Raw genomic sequence first — 10,006 nt, forward strand, 5'->3', positions numbered from 1 at the left:
CTATGTGTAAACCTAAATGATACCTATGTACAGTTGCAGAAGACGGGAATTGGAGCTTTTTTCCCACAAGGAAAAAGTGCCATGGGACCACTTGATGGGTTAATTTGTGGTCGACGGAATCGGTAGCTTCGAACAAATTATGGACAAGGAGACATTTTATTTACTGGCTGTTATTGAGCAGCATGGTAATCCATCAAAAACCAGGATTTATGTGTTCACTTCCTAGAAGTTAAACAACGAATCATAAAATCAAATAAAAATCAACACTGGCAGTGATAACTTCTGGGCATGATATTAACATAGTCTAAATTAAGTTTAACTGATTGGAAAGTGATGTCATAAAAACATTCAAATTGTGCTACTTCTCAAGAAAAATGTTCAATATTGCTGAATTCCCATTAAAAGTATAAAGACAAACTGTTACTGTTTGTATTGTTTTGATTAGTTAACATACTGTCCCACGATAACTTTTCTTTGGTGTCTTGTTTCAGTTGTACGTAGCTGCAGTGGACTTCAAACCCCAAACTAAAGGTTGTTCAGCAAACCACTGTCAAAATGCATCATGTTTAGTTTGTGAACGCAGCAAGAGAAAGATTTGTAAATCTACGCAATGCTTCTTCAAGATCTTATATCACTATTTCAAAGTGTTAAAGGCCTTTATGTGTAAGTTATAACTGAAATGTAAGAGTAGCATAACAAAACTTGTTAAAGATAAACAACTATTTCCTTTCCAGGATTGTTCATCAGCTTCAGCTGCTGAAGTGAGACACAGGTAAATGTACTTTTTTTTAAGGTGATCTTGTGAGAAGACCGTCCGTACTTGGGGAAGAGGACCCGATTGAGTCTTCATCAGCCGAACAAGTCACACAGGTTCAAAATGGTTCTCTGCTTGAACCTTGTATCTGGGGTGGTGTCCGGGATTCATTTCAACAAAAATAACATTACCTCTGTATGAATTCTAGTGTTGTTGCTGCTTCTGCCTGATACTCTAAATTGAACACGTAGTAGGATGCACAAAAGGAAGGAAAGTCCCACAGTGAAATCATCTGAGGTGCAGCACACTTTGCCATCAATGCAAACCGCCCACCTCACTGCAGTAAGAATTGATTGTCCTATAAAAGTAAGAACACAAATTTTAAACACTTTCTGTAAAAGAAACCCATCATATTGGAATGAATTAAACCGGGCTGCACAACAGTACACAATGAATGACGTGTCATGTGAACCACACATTACTGTATATAACAGCAACTGACAAATGAATTCAACCCTTGAAAGAACATGGTCCAGTTTTATAGAGCTGCTTACACATGAATGGGCTAAGCATAGAATTTGTTTAGTTTGAGAGAATAACGACTAGCCAAATTTGCTAAGCATACAAAAGTTTAGCTTAGCAGAATCAGGTAACCGACAAAATGCTGGACGATGTAAATTGACTGCACATTGTTCTCTACTAAATTTTACTTGACTGATTAATTTAGTTTAGCAACATTTTCAAATATTGCTACTTTAAATAAAGAGAGGGTATGGGCACGGTCTATAAGACTTCCAGTATTGCACTGAATCCTAATTTACATCTTGGTTGCCGCGTGTAGCTTAATTTTAAGGCCTAAAAATATGACGATATAAACTCAGACCAACCCAGTGATGGCAAAATACCCCTCTCCTCCCATCCCTGGCATAGGTAAGATAAGAGCATGTGTGCCACTGGGTTCATCTGAGTTCATACTGCATTAGCCTTTAGTAAAGGCACTACTGGCAAACCAGATGTGGTTTAGGATTCAGTGGACTTTCGCAAGTCTGCTATGAGAATGGGGGCAGGGGAGTACAGAACAAATTATAAAATGTTGAAAGCATTATTTACTGGTACCTTGCATAACCAGCCTGGGTGTATGCATGATTTGAAGGTCTTCGGCAATCTCTGCTGTTGTATCTGTTATCTGCATTAAATGGAGGAAGGGAAAAAAGGTCAATTAATATACTGCACAGAACATTGTATAACGGGCTTTAGTACTTTTTCATTATCAATATTTTTAAAAGATGAATCGAAAAAAGATAATTTTTAATTACCAAATTGTGTATGCCTGGCTGATAAATAGGTGAAAAAGTTCAATTAAATCACTCATCAGCCCTTTGTGTCCTTCAACTACTCAAACAGCTGACAGTGGAAGTCATCATATAGGTATGTGACAAAAAAATTGAAGTTGCAAAAAAGCTTATAAGTTAAGTATCACTGGAAAGCCCTTACCAATACCTTTCCAATGATGCAAAGAACTTCGCTCTGTGACTCTTAAAAAAAAAGTTATGGCCATTTAAGTGGCGTGAATTTGGGATAATTGCGGCCATCGTCTTAATGGTAAACTATATAGGGCATAGGATTTGAGCTGTGACCGCACAGACCCATTTTCGAGCAATTTTCAAGCCGAAGCCCAAAGTCCGTAACTTTCTTATTTTGGGGTCCTTTTTAACAAACTTTGTGTCATTGTAAAGCTAAAACAATGCTTAAAAAGGCCAAGACAATGGTTTGTTAATTTGGGGCAGGTGTTAGGGAGTATATCTGTTTGTGTTAAGACATGAAAAAATAAAAAAAAAAACGGTTTCCATGTATACAAAAATCAATGCTTTACAAAAGTGTCCTCCTTCACAATCTCTTAGAGTGCAAATAATGGCAAAAAAGGACATCAAAATACATGTAGAAATAATCAACACAATCCTCAGAGGTCAGTTTCTTAGCAGATAATTAGGTCTTCACAAACAAAGTCTGCAGCCAGAGCAAACTTATTGACGTCATAATCTGTTGCATCCTCATATGTTTCATCTACTGACCAGTACCCAACCCTGTAACAATAACCATTTCCCTTTCTTGTTTTCAGCTTTTCCACTTTCCCGTAGTATGTGGTCTTTGAAGTTGTGTGTTCATCGTACCAGGAGTGACTAATCTTATGCCCAACGATGGTTCCTATGAGGATGTCTTTTAGGACTGAATGAGCGTCTGCAGATAACTCTGGAAATGATGTTTCTAACTGGCAGACATCGAGACCTTTCATCTTCTTTTCTATTTCTTTCCTTTCCTTTTGAGACTTCTGCTGTCTTTTGTTTGCAGCTCGCCGTGACATTTCTTCTTTTAATTCACTATCCTTCATCCGGCTGACTTTCCTTCGATTCCTGGCTCTTCCAACTGCCCATGTTACGATGCTCTGCCTTTTTCCTGTCTGATTACTATCTAGCCACGGAACAACCTTATTTTTTCTTGCACGCATTCTGGCTGAGATGAAGTCGATGTTGGCATTTTTGGCCCTTTCTTTGTTTGCACTGAAGGTACCCATTATCTCCTCTGCGTCTATGTTGTGAAGTCTCGCAGTCAGTGTCTCTCTTTGTAGCTTATCCGTTAACTCCAGTTGAAAGTAGCGTTTGTATTGGCGCTCCAGTACCCTGATAATCCCCACTAAACAGCTTGACATCATCTTATTGAATTGACCAAGGTCTGATGGGTCGGCCTGAAGTGATGTTAAGGTGGCATCTTCTCCCAGCTGTCTCCCAAAGAAATCTGTCTTCCTCACCAGAGTATCTCCTGGGCTTTTGGCTTCTTGCTGAAGGGTTGACAAAATCTCTTTCACCATTCCAATGCCATCGATATGGCTAAGGGTGTCTTGTGAGGAGGTATAGAAGAGTTGCATCCATGGTCCTGTTAGTAACTTCCCAAGTAGCCCCAGTACTTGCATTTCTATCTTTCCTGTTTCACTCTCGAAATCTTTCTTTACACTTGCCACCAATCCACCACATGAGCAGGCTCCCGAGGAGAAGAATTGGAGAAACAGTTTGTGGTGATGTACAAGTTTACCACAAATGTGGAATATAACGTGAAACCTGTTTCCCCTGTACCTCGGAATTATACCCATAGGTATGCCGTTGTCCTTCAGAAATGTCTTAAATCCCTTAGGGTCGCCCTTTCCGTCCTTGTATCTGAGCTTATTGACCTGCAATACAATATTTGCTGCAACACAGTCTTTGCCAAATAGATCACCTTTGGTTGTTTCCAAGGACTTTAAGACAGATCTGCTCGTGCTTGCGATTGTGTCAAGAGGGTGTAAATGGCAATTTAGTTCATTAAGGGTCTTGCCCCAACACTCGTCCAACTTCTTTATTGTTGCATGATTTACTGCTACCCTGTCATTCATAGTATTACTGATGTTGGATATAAACTTGGAACGACAACATTGGTAATCCTCGTTATGAAAATCGGAGTAAGTCACAGCCAAGTAATCTATCGAAGAGGTGATGTGATTAAAATAGTTTTCGGCGGTGCCCCCTGGCAACTCATCTACTGCAATAACATTGCAGTCATTTTGTGTCGTCACATGTATACTGTTTATATGAACTCCTTCCTGTGTGGTGGCATCAAAGCCAAGGGTTAGGTTTTCAGTGTTCATCACCAACTCGGCACTTTGCAGGTCTGCAATGCTTGCAAGCTCCCTTGCCATCTGCTCAACAGTTGATCTATGAGGTATAGAGGTCAATGTTTCGCCTCGTCGTTTGGCAGAACTCTGGATCAATGTTGGAATATTTTGCGTAGGTACTTGGTTTATAATATAGTCAAATACTTCCAAGCGTGTTCCAGTGCTGTATGTTTTGCCATCTGCTTTTGTCTCTTTCTTTTTCTCGTTTTTGTCTGTCTCCATCTCGGCTAATTTCTCTTGAAGTTCACAATGGTTTTCGTCTTTTCTGCACAGTTCATCTTTTGTTCTGATGAGTTCTGTCTTTACCTTCTTGTACTTTTTCTTTGGTACAAATTCAGTTGTAACCTTCTTGTGTTTTCTCTTGTTGGAAAGTTTCAGCCGCTTGTGGCTACGGTTCAGTTTTTTCAATGTCTCTTTGCTCTGTGCAGGCTCAGGTTGCAAAGCAGGTTTTTGCAGCAAGTTTTCCAGTTCCTTGATGCGTTTCGTTAGCAGCACAATCCTTGCATCTTTCTGCTTTATGATGTTCTGTTTCCTTTTGATATCTTGGTTGAGACACTTAATCTTGTTCACTTTCTGAATTTTCACTTTCTCACTTAAGTGTTTGATGCGCTTCAGATATCTCTTCTTTTCTGTGCTCGATCGTTCAGAGACGAATTTAAGTCTTTTCCTTAACTTCAATTTCCGAGGTGTAAGTTCACTACCCCTGTGTCTTGGAAAAGGTCCTGGATCACTTGAAGGTCCTGGAACAGGGTCTGTTGTCTGTTGGAGGGAAGGTCCTTGCTCAAAGGCCTCATCTTGCACTGCCACAGGATCTGGGTTCTGAGGGTGTGAGGTTCTTTCCTCTGGTTCTTGTTGCTCAGGAGATGAAAAGGCTGTGAATGGTTCATCACAGAAATCCATAAATTTAAGGTTCTCAGTCTCTCTACTTAGATTCTTGAATGAATCAAATCTTTTAAGAATTGGTTTCATTAGAGGAGCAGTAGTGCATGCTGCTGGAAGTAGTTCACAGAGAGCATGGATGGTCTTCTTAACTGACTTCTCATGATCACAAAACAAAAGGAGCACATGTCCGATCTTCAAGTTTTCTTGCTCAGAAGGAGCAGGACTGTACAATTCCTTAAGATGTTGAACGACACGTCCTGGCTTTGCAGGGGTTGGGCCACACCAACGTGGTTTCGGCATGCTCACAGGATGAAAATGGGATGACAAATCAATAAAACTAGGTCATTAATTATCTATTTTTTAAGTTGGTGTAACAACAATTTTATTTGTAAATTGAGAGAATAATCACCAGTTCTGATGATTAATCACCAATTCTGATGATTAACCACCAATTCTGATGATTAACTTAGCTTTTGATAGTGGCCTAGCTAGCCTACACTATCTGGTCTGTACAATTCTTGCACCTTTCTTCTTTATGGAGTTTTGTTTCCTTTTGATCTTGGTTGAGACGCTCAAACCTTGTTTACTTTCTGAATATCAGATCTGTATATGAAGTAAAGATATTTTTTAGATTGTTACCAGACAAACACCTGTGGCCCTACACAGTTCACTCCATGAACACCTGCACTTTAATGGTCCAACTACTTTATTGTGTAAGGCCCAAAGAATGGGGGGGGGGGATAGACAAAAAATTATATTACAAAGTTTCAATAGGCCATGAATTTTTTGTTAAGAAATGCAGGGATGTGATAGATTATTGAAAAACAAAAAAGCATGAAACATAAGCCTTTGTGCTTGAAAACTTGAAAACAAAGTGAATTCCAATAAATTATTAATAATATTATTATTTTTATTATTAAAATATATCTGTAATTTTAATAGCACTACTCTGCAATTTGGGGCAATATGTTTAGTCTCCATTTCTGTCAGATTTTTTCCAAAAAGAAAAGAAAGAAAAAAAATTGGTTGTGGGCATAAACAAAAACAGAGTTTCTTTTTTTAGGGAAAAAACCCCCCCACAAAATTCCATTTTAAAACAGGAGTCACATCCCTGTAAATGGCTATATATCTTATCACAATTTTTGTTAATGTGTGTAACACATCCTACCCTTTTTGTTAAACCAATAAACAATATGATAAACTTTCCCAAATCAGATGGATGGAAAAAAAAAAAAAAAAAAAAAAAAAAAAAAATTTATAATAGTAAAACTATTTTACTTAAAATCGTGGAAGTTTTTCTCTTTTTAGCCCTTACTCTTAGGTCTACAGGAAATTAATATCCTGGATCAAATCAAAATAACATTTTAAGAAGTTAATCACTGATACTGGACTGGTAACCATTAAAAAAGGGCCATGAAAAACGAAAGTAAGATAGCTATGTTTTGTAAACACTAATCATCAGCCAATCAGAGCGCTTCATACCAGTCATGTGACCTGCATAGACAGTTTCATTCATAAATTTGGTGAGCAGGGTAGGCTTTTAAATCATCAATCATCAGCATTATCAAAGCTAAGTTTGCAAATATAATGTGAAAAATGACTTGTTGACACATAAAACCACATATTAAACCTAAAATTTGTGTATTTTGTCGATGTTTATTGGGTTTAAACAGATGATTTATCGGACGGAAAATTCCATCTATTGACCTTTCACGTTACAATTCTCGGGATGACATCGGCGTTTGTAAATCTCAAAAAGGTGACTGCTTAAAACTCAATCTTCTTCAAATTTGGCAAAAAGGTAGAAAACAAGTACATCAATCACTTCTTGGGATTTAATAAGCGATCCACTCACCTTTTTTATAATTCCTCAACAGTTTTGAAGAACAAGATAAAACTTTTTTTTTTTAGTAACTTTTTTTCCAAACTTTCTAATGTCGCAGCCAGAAAATTTGGGGACGAGGTTAAAGCTGAATATGTGCTCTATGTGTTAAAAAAAAAAGCGTCCGGGTACGGTTAAAATAAACCCTCATAACGAAGTGTCAACAAAAGCAATACTCGGACGTTTTCTATCCAAAAACGATTGAAGGTCACACAGACGCTACGGACGCCGCGGCCCATACAAATATACTGCAATGCACAGGATTGTCACATACCTACATCATATTCTTTGTTTAAAAAAGTTTGTATGGGGACTATCAATTTAATTCAAAAGAAATATTTAAATTATACTGAAAAAGTAAAATGATCAACTTACATCAGCTAGCAAAAGTAAAGAATCTTGCGGCTCTCCAAAGTATGCCATCATCAATAGAATTACAGCTGGACACGTTGTTCATCCTCTGTTTGAAGAAGGGCTGCCTCTATATCTGCCAAGACACTGTTGACTCGCCCTCGAACATGTTCTTTCTGTTGTGCCATGAAGCGGTGGATCCTGTTACCCTTATTGTTTAGGGACTCGGCTAAACCTGTCACGATTTCAATGTCAGTTAGGTATTTGAAGTGGCTGAAAAAGCATCTCGGGATAAAAAGAAATGGCCACCTTTTCTCAAGCTCACAGACAGATGGAACTGGATCTTCCGCATTTAGATCTCTTCGCTGAAGGTAGTAAGTCAAAGCCATTAGTTCATCTACTCTATTTTCTGTACCTCCACTTGGTCCATGTTGGTTGTACAGATCCTTCATTGCTTCACACTTTGCTTCAAGGCTTTCTTGAGTTTCGTCTTCCGAAAAGTCTTCTGGTTGCCAATTGATGCATTCATTTGTGTCCACAGGTCTACTACAGGCTGTTCCATGTTCACCCTCTGTATGTTCAATACTCTGTTTCCTTTTCCTGTGGCGTGCAACTGTGTTGTTCCTGTTAACATGCTCTACTCTTGTCTTCAGCTGCATCAGCAAAGAATAGTATCCACAACCAAGTTTTTCACCTTCATCAGTAATATCTTCAAAACTATCTGGATACTTTGCAACAGTTTGTTTTGCAACAGTTGAGCACTGTGACTCTGTAGGGTTCATGCGAATGGTCTGCATACAATCAACAGTTATTCTTAGCATACTTCTACGGTCAGCAGGAGATGGTATTTTCCCATTCTTAACTGCATGAGTGATGCCAGGAGGCATTTTGGTCCACGGCATGTCAAACTTTTCTGGCCAGTTTGAACTTCATGTAGTTGAACAACTTGGTGTATTTTCACTACCTTGCAGGGGCTGGGTAAGTGAAGAACATGATGGCGCTGGCTCATCCGACTGCGCATCAACATGACTTGGATGCTAAAGATAAACACAAAATTGCAAAATTTATTATACCACACATGTACGTACTCCATACATAGATTGGGTCTTGTGATTCATTGAAAGTGTGTCATATTATGATAAGCCATGATACTGCATGCAAATCTTTCAATGTGTTACAAAACAAACATTGCTGCTTTCACTTGTGTTACATCTAGACTCCCTAGGTTTACTTTGGGAAAACATGATCCCAGCAATCTCGATACGTAACTCTCAAAGCTGTCAATATGTGTGTACTGTTCAATAGGGGTTATAATTGGTGGCAAAACTGCAATTGACAAAACATCAGTCATCTATTTAGTTAGTTTGTGGTACCCATTGCTAATCATGATAGGATTCAAACTTTATGGCCTGTTGACCCCAGGCTAGCTGATGGTTCAGTGGTTAAGACATCCAAGTCAGTTAGGACTTGGGAAAGCACCTAGTAGAGGGTGATCACACATCGGTGTACGGTAAAACAAATTTATTTAATTTGATTGAATATAACACACTCACCTTTTGCTTTCCAAGCACCAATCAGTTTACGGCTTTGGATGGGCTTGAGGAACACTGTCCAATCTGACTCTTGAACATACTGGAAATCTTGTTCTTCTTCAACACCTGCTTCAACTAACTTTTCAACAATAGCCGTCAACACGGGTCCTTGTAGTGTTGGTAGAACAGACAGAATTTCATCCTTTATGAAGTCCATGTTTTACTCTAACCAGTTACTTATGTACACAATCTGCAATGGCATGGTGCAATGGGATGAATGACAAACCATGTTTATTTGTATAATGGTAATGGGTAGTAGTCCAGTAAATTGTCCACATTGATACAATCAAATGTTGCATGATATTTGTCAAGTACAGAATGAAGGCCCAATTCTGCTAGATATACTGACTGGTACTTCTGTGTTACGAAGTAAACTTCTGAACTGCAGTGAACTAGTATTAGCTCAATTCTGGCAAAGGTATATTCATCGCCATTAGTATCAACAGGTACAAACAATCCATGTCTGTATAAAGTGCCTTTTACTGTTACATTCTGTGCAGCCACAGTGCTTTCTTCTTGAAAGTTAAAAACTTTCAACAGACTTCTTGATTTGACTGTTGTAGGAATCAACAACATGAAAGTTTACCCCTTTATCTACATTAACTGATGCAGGAAACAAAATCCTGTTCCTAAATATGCTTGCAGTAACTGATGTCTGTTGGCAAGAGTACTGCAGAGGTTTTTGAAGTAATGGAACTTTCTTGCACACTGCTTGAAGTATGTGTGCTTACTCTCGAAGTGTAGTGTCCACAAACGCATTAAGGGACCAAACTGAACTATGAGTTGAGGATAATGAGCAAGAAAGTGGTGTTTTGGCTTCAAAAGTGTTCTCGGGAAACAAA

General features: G+C 38.5%; 1 pseudogene; it reads right to left on the bottom strand.

Moving 5' to 3' along the window:
• Nucleotides 1-215: 215 nt before the first annotated feature.
• LOC139942603 (uncharacterized) lies at nucleotides 216-9,321 on the bottom strand (annotated as a pseudogene).
• Between the last annotated feature and the right edge of the window lie 685 nt (nucleotides 9,322-10,006).

Source organism: Asterias amurensis, chromosome 10 (genome assembly GCF_032118995.1).
Source record: "Asterias amurensis chromosome 10, ASM3211899v1".
NCBI lineage: Eukaryota > Metazoa > Echinodermata > Asteroidea > Forcipulatida > Asteriidae > Asterias > Asterias amurensis.